The sequence below is a fragment of the Dasypus novemcinctus genome, chromosome 29 (assembly GCF_030445035.2).
Source record: "Dasypus novemcinctus isolate mDasNov1 chromosome 29, mDasNov1.1.hap2, whole genome shotgun sequence".
Lineage (NCBI taxonomy): Eukaryota > Metazoa > Chordata > Mammalia > Cingulata > Dasypodidae > Dasypus > Dasypus novemcinctus.
This window is the reverse complement of record NC_080701.1, coordinates 22765118-22782798: the sequence shown is the minus strand read 5'-3', so window position 1 is coordinate 22782798 and position 17681 is coordinate 22765118.

Below are 17681 nucleotides of genomic sequence, written 5' to 3'. Positions count from 1 at the left end.
AATTTGGAACTGAGCTGCTTTCCTAAACCTGAGAGCCATGAATGGCCACAGTATGAAATGGAGAGAGTAAAGGCTGTGACCAATGGACTTTGAGATGCAGCAGGGAAACTGCCTCAAGACACAGTTACTCGAAGCACTTAAATTGGCTTGGGGACATGACATGGATGGTAAAACATCACATAGAGAAATAGTAACCTTAAGCCAGCACCAAATGTAAGATCAGGACATCAATTAATGCTTCCCATGAAGTCTAGTAAAAATTCATTACTTAAGAGTGTAAAAACATATAGAGGCTTCTACAAAGCAGGATGTGCTGAATTCCATGAGGCAAACATTGCCATTATGAAAATTGACAAGAGTAGAAAAAAACACTAACAGGTAATTTCCACAACCAGAGCAAACAAAAAAATTCTCACACCAAGAATTATAGATAACAGACAAACTTCAGAAAAGAAAACGACAGAATCCATGAAAAAAGAAATGACAGGGTTGAAAATAAAAATTGCTGATTTTTAAATTGCTTAGGGAAATCACCCAGAATTCTAGTTAAACAGAAATATAATATATAAATACCAGTTAAGAAACAGAGGAATTTCAGGGAAAGATGATTTAGAAGTGGGAGAGTCAATATTTGAAGAGATATAGTCTAGGAATTTCCAAAAATTAAAGAAAGCGTGGGTCTTCATACTGAAAGAGACTACTACATACAGTTCATAATTTAAAAGAAAAAACTCTACTGAAATACATTATAATGAGATAACAAAACTCTAAGGAAAAGACAAAATCTTAGAGGTTGTGTTAGACAAAATTCTAAAGAGGCTCCTCTAAGATTCCCATCCCCTGATTATTCAAATACTAATCTAGCGCTGCTGTGGAGGGATTTTGCAGATGTAATTAAAGCTCCAATTCAAGTGACCTGAAAATTCATAGATTGAGGGTGGGGGGAAGTTTGACTCAATCAGGTGAGTCCTTTAAAAGCAGAGTCCTCTTTCGTTGTGGCAAAAAGGGACTTGAGAGAGGTTCAGTTCTCTGGTGTGATGAAGACTCCACACCCTATCGTTGCTTTGAGGATAAAGGCAGGCTCATGAGGAGCAGTGTACAGTCTCTAGGAACAGAGTAGCTCTCAGCTGACAGCGAGCAATGGGACAGGGACCTCAGACCCACAGCTGCAAGAATGACCTGGGAACTAGATTCTTTCCTGAGCCCAGCCTGGCCAATACCTTGATATCAGCCTTGTGAGAACCCAGCCAAGTCCACCTGGATTTCTCACCTACAGAACTGCAACATAATAAATGGAGGTTGTTTTAAGTCACTAAATTTGTGGTAATTTGTCACTCAGCACTACAAATACAAGTGCTACTATACATAAAACTTGTGTTAAACACAAAGGAATAAATGAATTAATACACTAACAGAAGACTTCATCTTCAGAATGTGCTACACTATACTGACATATCTTTGAATAGCTGAAGCAAAATAGCCCTCAATGTAGGAATCCATATCACATAAACCCATATTCAAGAGTGAAACTGAAATAAAGACACATATAGACAGATAAGATAAACTGATGGAAAATTCAAAACTATGTACACTTCATCAAAGAAAAACTGAACTTAAAAGATAGAATGAAACTCACAAAAGTAATGAGCAAATAAAGGGGTAAATGTAATGAAATCCAGTATGTTTTGATTGAATATAATGTTGATAATGAAAACAATGACTTATTTGGAGCAGGTTAAAAACCAGGGGTAGGGAAGCGGACTTGGCCCAGTGGTTAGGGCATCCATCTACCACATGGGAGGTCTGTGGTTCAAACCCCAGGCCTCCTTGACCCGTGTGGAGCTGACCCAAGCACAGTGCTGATGCACACAAGGAGTGCCATGCCACGCAGGGGTGCCCCTGCGTAGGGGAACCCCATGCACACGGAGTGCACCCCATAAGGAGAGCCACCCAGTACAAAAGAAAGTTCGGCCTGCCCAGGAATGGCACCACCTACACAGAGAGCTGACACAACAAGATGATGCAACAAAAGAAACACAGATTCCCGTGCCGCTGACAACAACAGAAGCAGACAAAGAACACGCAGCAAATAGACATAGAGAACAGACCACTGGGGTGGGGGGGAGGGGAGAGAAATAAAAATAAATAAATAAATAAAATAAATCTTAAAAAAAAAAAAACACCAGGGGTAACTAAAGCAAATAATAATATGGAAGAATGAAGAAAAGAATATAGGGTTAAATAGGCTAAGACCCCTATGTTGTTACAACAATATTATAAGTACTTACTAAACCTAAAATTGTCAAATTAACTATGCATTTTAACTTAATAAGAAAATCACTGTAAGAATATAATTAGACAAGGGTGGGTTGTACCATTGGGTAGAGACCCAAGAAGTGAGAGTTGGGGTGGACCCACATCCTGGGGAGGACTAATGCCATCAAATAGAGAGAACTGTATCTCTTGAGAGAAAGGGTGGCTCCCAGGGCATTAGGGCAGTTGAGCAAGTCAGGCCCTCAACACTGTTGCAAGTATCTCTGGACGTGGCTCCTCGGGAAATGGAGATTGGCTGTCGCTGTGGGCCCCAAGGGGAGGGGAAAGTGGATGTTGAATGGATGGAACCAAGGTAAATGTGGGGGCAAGAGAGGAGTTTCACGAGAGTACACGAGGATGAATATAAAACATGTAATATTACACCAAAAACATATAAGGGACAACAGACTAATAATGTAAACCATAATGTAAAACATAGGATAACTAAAAAATTTAGAAAACTGCATATCCTAAAGTATGGACCACATTGTAAGCACAGATGTCACCTTGTTTGAAAGCTATTGTTTCGGAGTCTGTACATCAGTTTCAGTAAATATGATATGAATAAGTTAAAAGATTATCGCTGTAGAAGGGAAAAGGTTTTATGGTGGATGTGTGGGAATACTGTATATTGTATATATGAATTACTGTGATCTAAGACTCTTGTGAAGAGAAGCTCAATAATTAGGAAAAAAGAAAAGAAAAAGATAGGATGTAGAAATTTTTCCAAATCAACATGTACTCTAGATCTAACCTTTAAACTCATTGCTATATTCCATTTTACTAGTAAGGGAACCGGACATTATATTGGGATTCACTTTACAGGAAGTTTTGGATGACAGAGTGGTTCAACAATGGTGGCGGAGGAATACTGGTATGGGATGTTATTGACAGGCTATATATGGTTGACAGGGAGTTATATAGGGCATGTGTCCAGGGTGCATGGTAATGTTTAGATATACTCATAGTGGAAACAATTAAAAATAACAGCTGGGGGGGTACTGGGTTCCTGGCCGGGGGGGCTCTGTTGTGGTCCCTAGGGGAGCAGCGCCAGTCCCCCAGCTGCAATGGTAAGAACCAGGAAGGAATGAGGGTCCAACAGTGGGCTCCTGATACTTAATGACTATGCTTGTGAGCCTATACGCCTGCAATAAGAACAAGGCCTAGAGCAGCATTGTGCCTGGGAGTTTCCTCCTGACAGCCTTCATGTTACTCAAATGTGGCCAGTCTCGAAGCCAAACTCAGCATGTAGATGCAGTGCATTCCCCCCAGCGTGGGACATAACACCTGGGGATGAGCCTCCCTAGCACCGACGGATCACTACCAAATACCAGCTGAAGATGCAACTAGAAAATGACCTTGAATTAAAGGCTCAATGCGGAGGAGCAGAATATCCCTGTCTACATATAATAACATGACTTTAAAATGCTGTTTGACCTAATGTAAGGGGGAAATGGAAAGGAGAAATGAGTTTATATGGCTACGAGTCTCTAAAAAAGAGTCTGGAGGTTGTCAGAAGGATTGCCCTTATGCACACCTGAGCAGAGTCTCAGAGACAGATAAAGTAGATACAACCCCAGGTATTGGTTCTTTTGAGGGATAAAGAGACCCACGGGTTCTATGGTCATGGCAGATGGGGTTCACTGCAATGTCAGATGGCCCTTCTTTGGAGCTGGTGTTTCTGCGTGATGGAACTGGACTCAGGTGGAATCTCTTTTCACAAGACTTTCACGCTACTTTACTGGAATTGTAGTTGGTGTTGGGGTTTGAGATATATTTAGGGGATTTGAATCTCTGGACTGACAATATGATAGCCAGGCCCTGAGCCTCAACAGACTTCAGGTCCTACACTCTGATTTATTGGATTTACCCCACTCAGCTAACATGGAGTTGAAGAAGGTCAACCACCACACCATGGAGCCTAGAGTGCCTACAACTGAAAGCAGGAGGATTGCATCCAGTATCCATGTGGAATCTAAGCCCCCACTTGACATAGATGTGCAATGGACACAACCAATCCAAGGTCCACAGAGAAAATGTGGCATTGGTGTGGGAAGGGTGGCCATGGTGGCTGCTGGGTGCGGGGAATGGGAGGAAGAGATGAGATGGGGAGGCATTTTCGGGACTTGGAGTTGTCCTGGGTGGTGCTTCACGGACAACTACGGGACACTCTAGATCCCCCCAGGGCCCACTGGATGGAAAGTGGGAGAGTGTGGGCTATGATGTGGACCATTGACTATGGGGTGCAGTGATGCCCAGAGATGTACTTACCAGGTGCCATGTATGTGTCATGATGATGGGAGAGAGTGTTGCTTTGGGGGGAGTGGGGGGTAGGGGCAGTTGGGTTGAATGGGACTTCATATTTTTTGAATGTAATATATTTTTTAAAAATGAATAAAAAATTTAAAAAGAATATAATTAAGATACATAATGACCAAATAAATAGAAGGAAAGAAAGAAACAATAATAGCGCAATAAATACAATGGAATTCAGGAAAGTAGAAAAATAAAATATTGAAAAATCGTTATAAGGAGAAAAGAATAAAAATGAAGTGGTAGAATTTAGTTTAAATATGGCAGTAAATACATTATAAGTATATAAGCATAATAAACTCAACCACTGAAAAACTCTGAATTTAAAAATTTTAAATTCAATTCGTAGGCTGTCTTTAAGAGATCAACTTAAAGTAAAAGACAATGTAAGAGGATGAAACAGTTATGTCTAACAAATAAAAATTTGGAATAGTAGTTATGAAACAGTAAGAATTCATAGCTAAGAAACATTGATAGGACAAAATTATATTGCCAGGTATATACCCAGGAGAACTGAGAGCAATGACATGAACAGACATCTGCACATCAGTGTTCATAGCAGCATTATTCACGATTGCCAAATTTGGAAACAACCCAGGTATCCATCAACCGACTAATGATTAAACAAATTGTGTATACACATGATGGAATATTATATAGCTGTAATAAGAAATGAAGTAGTGAAACATATGACAACATGGATGAAACTGGAAAACATTATGTTGAGGGAAGCAAGCCAGACACAAAAGAGCAAAAACTGTATGATTGTGCCTTTATGAACTAAATAAACTCATTGTGTAAACTTGTGGAGTTAACAATTATCTTCACCAGAAGATAGAATGAGGGTAGAGAATGGAAAGCTGAGGGTTAATATGTGCAGAATTGGTAAAAATTTTGTTTGTAAATCTTTGGAAAATAATAGAAATGGTGAAAGTACATCATGTTGTTTGTAACTAGCTGAGCTATTATTGGTAAGATCGTGGTTGAAAGGGAAAGTCCAAGATCATGTGTATTACTAAAAGGAAAGCTTAAAAATGTAATATGGAATTGTATGACATGGTGAAACCTCATGTTAAATATGAATATGGGTGATATTGTTGATATACAATATATAAAACAAACTAAGGAGATGGAAATGAAATAGCGGTTATGTACAGCAGTGAAAGCATAAGAGGTGATAAGTTTATTTTGTATTTTTTATTATTACTATTGGAATAATGAAAATGCTCTAAAAATGTTTGAAGTCATGAATGCACAACTATGTGATTATACTGAATAACACTGATTGTACACTTTGGATGGATTTATTATTTATTCATAAGTATCAATAAAATTGATGCATTTAAAAAAAACAAAAAAAAAAATGTAGGATACCAAACCAGAGGCCAAACCCCACCTTTGGAGGATCTAGAAAAAAGTAGAAGAAACTAAACACAAAAAAAAAAGCAAAAGGAAGGAAGTAACAAAGATTGGAATGAAAACAAACAGATTAAAAACTAATAGAGAAATTATTGAAACACAGAGTAGATTCTTTGAAAAGATCAATAAAATAAAATAAAATGAAAATCCTTTAGCTAGACTGACAAAAAGAAAAAGAGAGAAGAACAAATAACTAAAATTAGATATGAAATGGTGATCATTACTACTGCCTCCACAGAAATAAAAAGTATTTAATGAGGATACTATGAACTGCCAGCTGAATGTCACCCAAGTAGAAAACCTAGATGAAAAGGACAAATTCCTAGAAGCCCACAAACTACCTACACTTCTTTAGGAAGAAACAGGGAGACACTGGGAGAGCAAAAAGAACAATTTGAAACAATTGTTACAGCAAAGAAAAGTAACAAACCTTATGGGAATGAAAGACATGGTAGAAAAGATTAAAAATACATTTAGAGGCACATAAGAGCAGGTTTGAATTGCTTGAGGACAGTTAATGATTTCAAAGACAGACCCCATCTGAACTGGAAAGACATGAGAACAGAAAGAGAAGAGAATGGAAAAATTGGAACAGAGTTTCAGGGAATTGAATGACGACACAAAATGCAGAAACATACATGTTATTGGTGTCCCAGAAGGAGAACGGAAAAGGGCAGAAAGAATATTTAAGGAAATAATGACCAAAAACTTCCCAACCTTTATGAAGGACATAAATATTAATATTCAAGAAGGACAATGTACCCCAAATGGAATAAATCCAAATAGACCTACCCAGACACCTACTATTCAGAATAAAAAATATCAGAGATAAAGACAGGATTCTGAAAGCAGCAAAAAAAAAGCAAAGCATCACACACAAGGGAAACTCAATAAAACTAAGAAACCAAGGAGGAAAGACGAAAGTGGTATGATGTATTTAAGGCACTGAAAGAGAAAAACTGCCAGCCAAGAATTCTGTATCCAGCAAAGCTGTGCTTCAGAAATGAGGGTGAGTTCACAGTCTTCACAGATAAACAAAAACTGATAGACTATGTTAACAAAAGACTAGATATTAAAGAGATACTAAAGGGGGTGTTGTAGCCTGAAAGGGAAAAAACAAGGATGGGAGATTTGGAGAAGAATTTAGAAATGAAGATTATTAGGAAGGGTAAATAAAGGATAAGAAGACAGTAGAACGATATGACAACAGAGAGCTGAAGGACAAATGGATGAAGTAAGTAATGCCTTTACAGTTATAATACTGAATGTTAATAGATTGAACCCCCCAATCTAAAGACATAGATTGATAGGAAGGATTTAAAAATATGAGCCATTTATATGTTGTCTACAAGAGACCCAAGTCAGATGTAAGGACACAACCAGGTTAAAGGTGAAAGGTTGGAAAAAGGTATTTCATGCAAATAGTAACCAAAAAAGAGCTGGAGTAGACCAGATAAATGTAAAATAACATTATAGTATATGAACGATAATTACTCAATGCAACTGGCAAATTGTTCCTATCATTAGTAGTCTGCAATTTTTCATACAAAATAAACATTTGCTTTTAATTGAAGAGGACTGGAGAAGAAATAAATTTTTGGATACTTAACTTTTCTTTAACCTTTTCTTATTCATACTCTTTAATTAAAATTATCTAGATCAATAACTATTTAGCATGACTACTGTTGAACAAGATTTTGAGTTTTTCTGCCTCATAAAATTATGAGTTGGCAAACTGTTATCTGCTGTAATTCATTCCAATAAGATGTGAAGTATTCCCAAAAAGGAATTCGATTATATAGAAAGAATTATGGCCTAAATGGAAATTAAATAACTAAACCAATAATTTATTTCATTCTTAGAGATTATTATGTCCAATAGTTAGAGCTGTACTATAAAAATTAGAATTATGTTATATTAATTTCCATTATATTTGAATTATTATTTATATTTATAAATGTTTGTTACTATGCTGTTTTTTATAATTGATTATGTTAAATCTAACCTGGCCTTGCACTTCCTTTTAAAATTGTAATTTCTTTCGATCTATTTTTCTATTTATTTTAAAATTTTACAATAAAGGACTTTTTAACAGCTAAAAAAAGTCATTGATTATACACTTTGGATAGATCATATGGTATGTGAACATACCTTAATAAAACTGCTTAATAAACAAATAAATAATTGTGCAAAAAGAGCCAGAAATAGCAGCTATGTACAACAAGGGAAACAGAAAGATGGAGAGATAAGGAATTTTCTTGTTTGTTTTTTTATTATTATTATTGAAATAATGAAAATACTTTAATAATGATTAAAGTGATAAACTCACAACTATGTGATTATACCAAATACCATTGATTGTACATTTTGGATAAACTGTATGCTTTATTAATATGTATCAATAAAATCAATTTGTTTAAAAAAGATCAGTAGTGTTTCTAGAACACTAGTAAGGAACATGTCAAAAGGACATAAGGAAAAAGTTCCGCTTACAATAGCAAATAAAAGACTAAATATCTAGGAATAAATTTAGTCAAGAATGTAAAGGACTTGTACATGGAAAACTACAATATATTGCTAAAAGAAATAAAAATCTAAATAAATGGCAGAACAGTCTGCGTTCATGGATTGGAAGATTAAATGTATTAAGATGTCAATTCTACCCAAAGCAATTCACAGGTTCAATGCAATCTCAATAAAAATTCAATGGTCTTATTTGCACGAGTGAAAAAGCCAATTATCAATTTTTATATGGAAGGTTAAGGTACCCTGAATAGCGAAAACCATCTTGAAAAAGAAGAAAAAAGTTGAAAGACAGACATTTCTCAATTTTAAAACATATTACAAAACCACAGCAATCAAAACAGCATTGTGAGGCATAAGGACAGACATACAGACTAATGGAATCAAACTGATAGTTCAGAAATAAACTGTCATATCTATGGCCACTACATTTTTTACAAGGGTACCAAGTCCATTCAATGGGAAAGAACAGTCTCTTTAACAAATGGTGATAGAAAACTGGATAACAACCTTTCAACATTCAAAAAAAATTAATTCAAGAATGGATCAAAGGAGAGGCTGGCAAGATGGTGGCTGCGTGAGCTTGCCTGGTAGTGTCTCTGCAGGGGGCGGCTGGGCAGCGTTGAAGGCTCTTTAGGACCGCGCTGTTTCGGGGATTTTTGCTGGTTGGAAGGTGTCTGGACATCAATTCAGTGGGAAGGTAACAGAGAGGATACGTCTATAATATATAAACGGAGATCCCAGCTGGGCGCGGGAAGTTCCCTCCTTGGGAGGGCGGAGCTGCGGTAGCGGGCATTCTTGCAGCTCCGGAGCCGCGGCGGCCAGGGTTTTTGTTTTTTTTTTTCCTTTTTCTGGAGGCTTTGCGGTGCTGAGAAATTCGCGGATACTATGCTGGCTGGTGGGGGATTGTTGGGACAAGACTCCTTGGCGGATTGATTTGGGGAGACAGACGGTGTTTTCTTGTGAAGCGGGGGACGTTTTAGTCGCCGGACAGGGGGGGTAGTGCTTCTGCCTGGAGCCCCATCCCCACAGGTCCGGCTGCCGATCTGCAACGGAATTGGATTTTGAGCAATAAGGGGACACAATTGGGAGACTGTTGTAGGGTGCAGTGAGGGAGGAGGACACGTCTGGAAGCTGATTGGGGAATATTTTGCGAAGTTTGGGATTTCGGATCTTAGAGTCTGTTTTCCGCATTTACAGCTGAAGCCCACCCCACCCGGCGGGGCTTGGGATCTGGGTTATTGAACTGGCCGTGGTGTAGAGGCGCCCTCAAGTGGCCGTTGCGTGGGAGCACAGGGAGCGAGCGGTCCAAAGGCTGATACCCTGAGGAGTAGGTGAATTTCAGGGATTAGACATTCAATTTAGAATTCGCGGATCTGGCTTCCCCCACAGGGCTGGCACCCAGCTACGGGGATCCCTGAGGGCTGTGTTGCACTGCGGGGCTCCTAAGCTTTCCGTGGACCAGATTTGAGGTTCCCAGGTCTGGGTCCCCTGGACTCTGGCGGTCCACACCCCAGACTCACACCTCTTGAGTCTTCAGTGTCTCAGACTTTCCACCCCTGAATCCATCACGCTCTGGGGTCTACCTGGGATCCTTGAGTGCTTTGGACCTTAACGTTTGTGTTTTATCTATATTGGTTCATATTGTTTTGTTTTTATTTTCACTTTATCTTATTTTTTACTCTTTTTGACGCCCTGATTGCTAATATTGCATTATCCCCTAGTCTTTTCTCCTAGCGTGTCCCCCAAAGTCCTTTTTTTTTTATATACAGTTATTTAGGGGTTTTTTTGGTTGTTGTTTTAGATAGTGTTGCAATTGTGACACGTGTATACCTGTATCACTCTTCCCCCTATCTGTTCCCCACCGTTTGCTTATCCTCTTTTTCTTTCTTCCTTTCTTCTTGTCTTTCTTTTTTTCTTTATTATAATTAGTTTTTTTTTTTCGGTTTTCTCTTTCCCTCTTGTCCCTCATTTTCCACTTATTTTATTTTAATTCAAGTACACAATAGGTGCTACAGGGAAAACCTCACATTTGCTGGGTTTTCCCATCCTCCACTGCCTCATTTCTGTGTGAACTGATTTAGGTTACCTACACTATCCCCCTTCCCCTGCATCTTGATATCCACTATCATCTACTGTCTCTACTATATTCCAACCCCCACCTCCCATTCTTTGATCCACAAAGTGTCTAACTCTTAATTTCTAATACCTTTGCTCTGTTTTCTGTCTGTTATCCACTCTTGAAACTATTACCTTTCTTTTCTTTTTCCCTCTCTCATGAAAACAATAGCTTTGTAGTTCATACCATATTCCGCCCATATTCAGTCATCTACTTCATAAAAGGTACTCTACCTACAGCTATAACTCTGTACAATCTACATGAATCTAACCTCCATCCTCCCAGATCTCATATTCTTGCTTTGTTAACATACATTACTAATACTACTTTACACTTTTCCCTTGCTGACACAATTGCCTTTCCCCAACACTAATACTTTCTTCTAAAGTGAACTTAACCAACAACAAGTAACTTGAATAAGAAGAAAAAAGTGACAAAGAGAAGATATAACACCTATGCAAAAATAACAACTAATTAACCTCTAAAAGCAGACAAAGAAGCTAAGGAACTGATTAAATTTGTCAAAATAAAGAGATGACCAGAAAGCAACAAAAATCTACAAACCAAACCAATAACCAGGAAAACATGACTGAATCCAATCAACAAACCAATAATCACGAAGGGGAGCAAAACTTGGCACAAGCAATGAAAGAACTCAGAACATTTATCACCGACAAATTTGATGCAGTAATGAAAGAGGTTAACAACATGAAGACATCACTTGGAGGGGAAATTGCAGACATACGCAAAAACATAACAGATATGATGGGAATGAACACCACAGTTCAAGAAATCAAAAATACACTTGCAGCAAATATCAGCAGACTAGAAGAGATAGAGCAGAGAATTAGTGATGTGGAAGACAGTACATCAGAAATCAAACAGATAGTAGAAGGGGTCAATAAGAAGATAGAAAAAATCCAATTAGGATTTAGGGACCTGAATGACAATGCAAAACGCTCAAACATACGTAATATAGGCATTCCAGAAGGTGAAGAGAAGGGAAACGGGTCAGAAGGAGTGTTGCAGGAAATAATGGCTGAAAACTTCCCAAATCTACTGAAAGAGACAGATGTACATATCCAAGAAGCACAGTGCACTCCACAAGTCATAAACCCCAACAGGCCCACCCCAAGACATATACTTATCAAATTATCCAAAGCTCAAGACAAAGAGAAAATCCTAAAAGCAGCAAGAGAAAAGAAAACCATCACATACAAGGGAAGCTCAAATAGATTAAGTGCTGATTTCTCTTCTGAAACCATGGAGGCAAGAAGACAGTGGTATGATATAGTCAAGGTACTAAAGGAAAAAAACTTCCAACCAAGAATACTCTATCTAGCTAAACTAGCATTCAAACATGAAGGAGAGTTCAAAATATTCACAGACAAACAGAAACTGAAAGAGTATACCAACAAGAAACCTCCCCTTCAAGAAATTCTAAAGGGAGTTCTGCAGGAAGAAAGGAAAAAACAGGAAAGGCAAAGTTGAAGGAGAGTATAAGACCAACAACAACAAAAAAAAAGACAAAAAAATATATACAAACAAAATATGACAAACACAAATCCAATCAAAATATGTCTAACACAAATAATTCCTTGATAGTAATAACACTGAATGTCAATGGATTAAACTCACCTATCAAAAGATTCAGACTGGGACATTGGATAAGGAAATATGACCCATCCATATGCTGTCTACAAGAGACACATCTTAGACCCAGAGACGCATGGAGATTGAAAGTGAATGGCTGGAAAACAATCATACAAGCTAACAATAACCAAAAAAAGGCAGGAGTAGCTATATTAATATCAGACAAAATAGACTTTAAATGTGAAACAATTGTGAGAGACAAAGAAGGATACTACATTTTAGTGAAAGGGAAAATCTGTCAAGAAGATCGAACAATCATAAATATCTATGCCCCTAACAAGGGTGCCTCTAAATACGTCAGGCAAACGCTGGAAAAACTAAGTGAAAGAATAGATACATCTACACTTATAGTGGGGGATTTTAATACACCACTATCAACTCTGGACAGAACATCTCAAAAGAGAATCACCAAAGAAACAAAACATCTGAATAGTATATTAGAGGAGCTCGATCTAATAGACATATATAGATCGCTACACCCAAACACAGCAGGATATACATTTTTCTCAAGCGCACATGGATCATTCTCCAAGATAGATCATATGCTAGGCCACAAAGAAAGGCTGAACGAATTCAGAAAGATTGAAATCATACAAAACATTATCTCTGACCACAGTGGAGTCAAGCTGGAGATTTGCAAGGGACAGAAGCCCAGATTTCACACCACGATTTGGAAATTAAACAGCACACTCTTAGAAAAACAGTGGGTCAAAGAGGAAATCTCAAAAGAAATCAATGACTACCTTGAAACAAATGATAATGAGAACACAACATACCAAAATTTATGGGATGCAGCAAAAGCAGTACTGAGAGGGAAGTTTATAGCCATAAACTTCATATATCAAAAAAGAAGAAAGAGCAAAAATTGAAGAACTAACTGCACATTTGAAGGAATTAGAAAAACAACAACAAAGTAGCCCAACAGGAAGAAGAAGGAAGGAAATAACAAAGATAAGAGCAGAACTAAATGAAATAGAAAATAAGAAAGCACTTGAACAGATAAACAAGACCAAGAGCTGGTTTTTTGAGAAGATTAACAAAATTGACAAACCTTTAGCAACACTAACAAAGAAAAAAAGAGAGAAGATGCAAATACACAAAATAAGAAATGAGAAAGGCGATATCACCACTGACCCCACAGAAATAAAGACTATCATAAGAGGATATTTTGAAAAACTATATTCCAACAAAAATGACAATCTAGAGGAAATGGACAAATTCCTAGAAACACATAAGCAGCCCATATTGACGAAAGAAGAAATTGATGATCTTAACAAACCAATCACAAGCAGAGAGATAGAATTGGTTATCAAAAATCTCCCAACTAAGAAGAGCCCAGGGCCAGATGGCTTCACAGGTGAATTCTACAAAACATTCCAGAAAGAACTGACACCAATCCTGCTGAAACTATTCCAAAACATTGAAACGGAAAGAACATTACCCAATTCCTTCTATGATGCCAACATTACCCTAGTACCAAAGCCAAACAAAGACATCACAAGAAAGGAAAATTACAGACCAATTTCTCTAATGAACCTAGACGCAAAAATACTTAACAAAATACTTGCTAATCGTATTCAACAACACATTAAACGTATTATACACCACGACCAAGTGGGATTCATCCCAGGTATGCAAGGATGGTTCAACATAAGAAAATCAATCAACGTAATACACCATATAAACAGATTGAAGGAAAAAATCACATGATTATATCTATTGATGCAGAAAAAGCATTTGACAAAATACAGCACCCTTTCTTGATAAAAACACTCCAAAAGATTGGAATACAAGGGAATTTTTTGAACACGATAAAGAGTATATATGAAAAACCTAAAGCCAATATTGTTTACAATGGAGAAATCCTAGACTCCTTCCCTCTAAACTCAGGAACAAGACAAGGATGCCCACTGTCTCCGCTTCTATTTAATATTGTCTTAGAAGTACTTGCACGAGCACTGAGGCAAGAACCAGAAATAAAAGGCATTCAAATTGGAAAGGAAGAAGTCAAAATTTCATTATTTGCAGATGACATGATCCTATACATAGAAAACCCTGAGAGATCTACAACGAAGATTCTAGAACTCATAAATGAGTTTAGTAAAGTCGCAGGATATAAGATCAATGCGCAAAAATCAGTAGCATTTCTGTACACCAATAATGAGCAAGATCAGGAGGAAATCAAGAAACAAATACCATTCACAATAGTAAATAAAAAAATCAAATACTTAGGAATAAATTTAACTGAAGAGGTAAAGAACTTATACAACGAGAATTATACAAGATTGTTCAAGGAAATCAAAGAAGACCTAAATAAATGGAAGACTATTCCTTGTTCATGGATAGGAAGACTGAACATTATTAAGATGTCTATCCTACCAAAACTGATCTACACATTCAATGCAATCCCAATAAAAATCAACGCAGCCTTCTTTAAGGAACTAGAAAAACTAACTATGAAATTTATTTGGAAAGGAAAGAGACCCCGAATAGCCAAAGACATACTGAAAAAGAAAAACGAAATTGGAGGAATCACACTACCTGACTTCAAAACATACTATAAAGCTACGGTGGTGAAAACAGCATGGTATTGGCATAAGGAGAGACACATAGACCAACGGAATCGAATTGAAAGCTCTGATATAGAACCTCACATATACAGCCACATAATATTCGATAAAGCCACCAAACCCTCTCAATTGGGAGAGAGTGGCCTATTCAACAAATGGTGTCTGGAGAACTGGATAGCCATATGTAGAAGAATGAAAGAAGATTACCATCTCACACCTTATACAAAGATCAACTCAAGATGGATCAAAGACCTAAATATAAGAGCCAAGACCATTAAAACCTTAGAAAGCAGTGTAGGGAAACATCTACAGGACCTTGTAATAGGAAATGGATTTATGAATATCTCACCAAAAGCACGAGCAGCAAAAGAACTAATAGATAAATGGGACTTCCTCAAAATTAAAGCCTTCTGCACCTCAAAGGAGTTTGTCAAGAAAGTAAAAAGGGAGCCCACACAGTGGGAGAAAATATTTGGCAATCATATATCTGATAAGAAACTTATAACTTGCATATATAAAGAACTCCTATATCTTGAAAATAAAAAGATAAACAACCCATTTAAAAAATGGGAAAAAGACTTAAACAGACACTTCTCTGAAGAAGAAATACAAATGGCAAGAAAGCACATGAAAAAATGTTCCAAATCTCTAGCTATCAGGGAAATGCAAATCAAAACTACAATGAGATACCATCTTACACCCATAAGATTGGTGGCTATGAAAAAAACAGAAGAATACAAGTGCTGGAGAGGATGTGAAGAAAGGGGAACACTCATCCACTGCTGGTGGGAATGCGGAAGGATCCAATCATTCTGGAGGACAGTATGGCGGTTTCTCAAAAAACTAGCCATAGATTTGCCTTATGACCCAGCAATACCACTGCTGGGTATATACCCAGCAGAAATGAAAACAAGGACACAAACCGATATATGTACACCAATGTTCATAGCAGCATTGTTCACTATTGTCAAAAGTTGGAATCAACCCAAATGCCCATCAACAGATGAGTGGATCAATAAAATGTGGTATATACACACAATGGAATACTACTCGGCTGTAAGAACAAACACACTACAAACACATGTGATAACATGGATGAATCTTGAGAACCTTATGTTGAGTGAAGCAACCCAGACATTGAAGGACAAATACTACATGACCTCAATGATATGAAATAAACAAGCTGCCCTAGATAGCAAGAGACTGAACGATAGGCTTACAGGAAATCGGAGGGTGGAGGAAGGATATGAGCCGATGTCTGCAGGGGGGGAATTTAAGACGAGATGGGGGTAAGTATGAACACAAAGAAGAGATAAAATGGGGGCAAGGGGTTGCCTTTGGTTGGGGCTTTACGGGTTTGAGGGTGGCTGGGGAGGGATGGTTGGGTAACGTTGCCCAAAAGTGGGGGGAGGGAGGGGGAGCATACGAACACAGGAGAGGGTCAGGAGGTGGTGGAGAGTAAAATGCCGAGAAAATCATATCAAAATATAATAAAGAGGGTTACCTGTTTAGAATGCTCGGAGGGGAGGGTCTGGTGCAGGACGGGCTCCTGGGGAATGCCTAAATGCTCATTCTGCCAGAGTGGGTGACACCATGGGGTAAAATCCCAAGTAGTGAGAGTGGGGGTGGACCCACATCCTGGGGAGGACTAATGCCACCAAATAGAGGGAACTGTATCCCTCGAGAGAAAGGGTGGCTCCCAGGGCATTGGGGCAGTTGAGCAAGTTAGGCCCTGAACCTTATTCCATCTATTTCTGGAAGTGGCTCCACAGGAAACGAAGGTTGGCTGTCACTGTGGGCACCAAGGTGGAAGGGAAAATGGACGTTAAATGTGTGGAACCAAAGTAAAAGGGGGGCAAGAGAGGAGTTTTTTGAGAGTACAGAAGGATGGATATAAAACATGTAATATTACACCATAACATATAGGAGATGACAGACTGATAATGTAAACCATAATGTAAAACATAGGATAACTAAAAATGTAAAGAACTGTGTATCCTAAAGTATGCACCATAATGTAAGCACAGATATTACCTTGTTAGAAAGCTAATATCTCAGACTCTGTACATCACCTTAAGTAAATATGATGTGAAAAGGGTGTAAGAGTATCGCTGTGGAAGGAAAAAGGTTTTGTGGTGGATGTATGGGAGTGCTGTATATTATATATATGCATTGCTGTGGTCTAGGACTCCTGTGAAGAAATGCTGAATAATTAGGGGGGGGGGGGAAGAAAAAGAAAAAAAAAAAGGATAGGATGTGGAATTTTTTTCAAGTCAACATTCTTTATCTAAGTTCTTTATCTAACTTTATCCAAGTTCTTTATCCATCCTTTAAACCCATTGCTATATACCATTCCCTAGTAAGGGACCATGACATTATATTGGGCTTCAAATTTCGGGGAGTTCTGGACCACAGAGTGTTTCAACAATGGCAATGGAGGGATACTGGTATGGGATACCAATGACAGGTGATATATGGCTGACAGGGAGCTGTACAGAACATATGTCCAGGGGGCATCGTAATGATTGGATATACTCATAGTGGCAACAATTAAAAACCACAGCAGGGGGGGTACTGGGTTCCTGGCCAGTGGTGCTCTGCCGCGGTCCCTAGGGGAGCAGCGACAGTCTCCCAGGTACAGCGGCGGGGACCTGGAGGGAGTGAGGGTTCAACAGTGAGCCCCTGATGCTAATGACTATGCTTGTGAGCTGATAAACCTAAAATAAGAACAAGGCCTAGAGCAACATTGTGCCTGGGAATTTCCTCCTGTC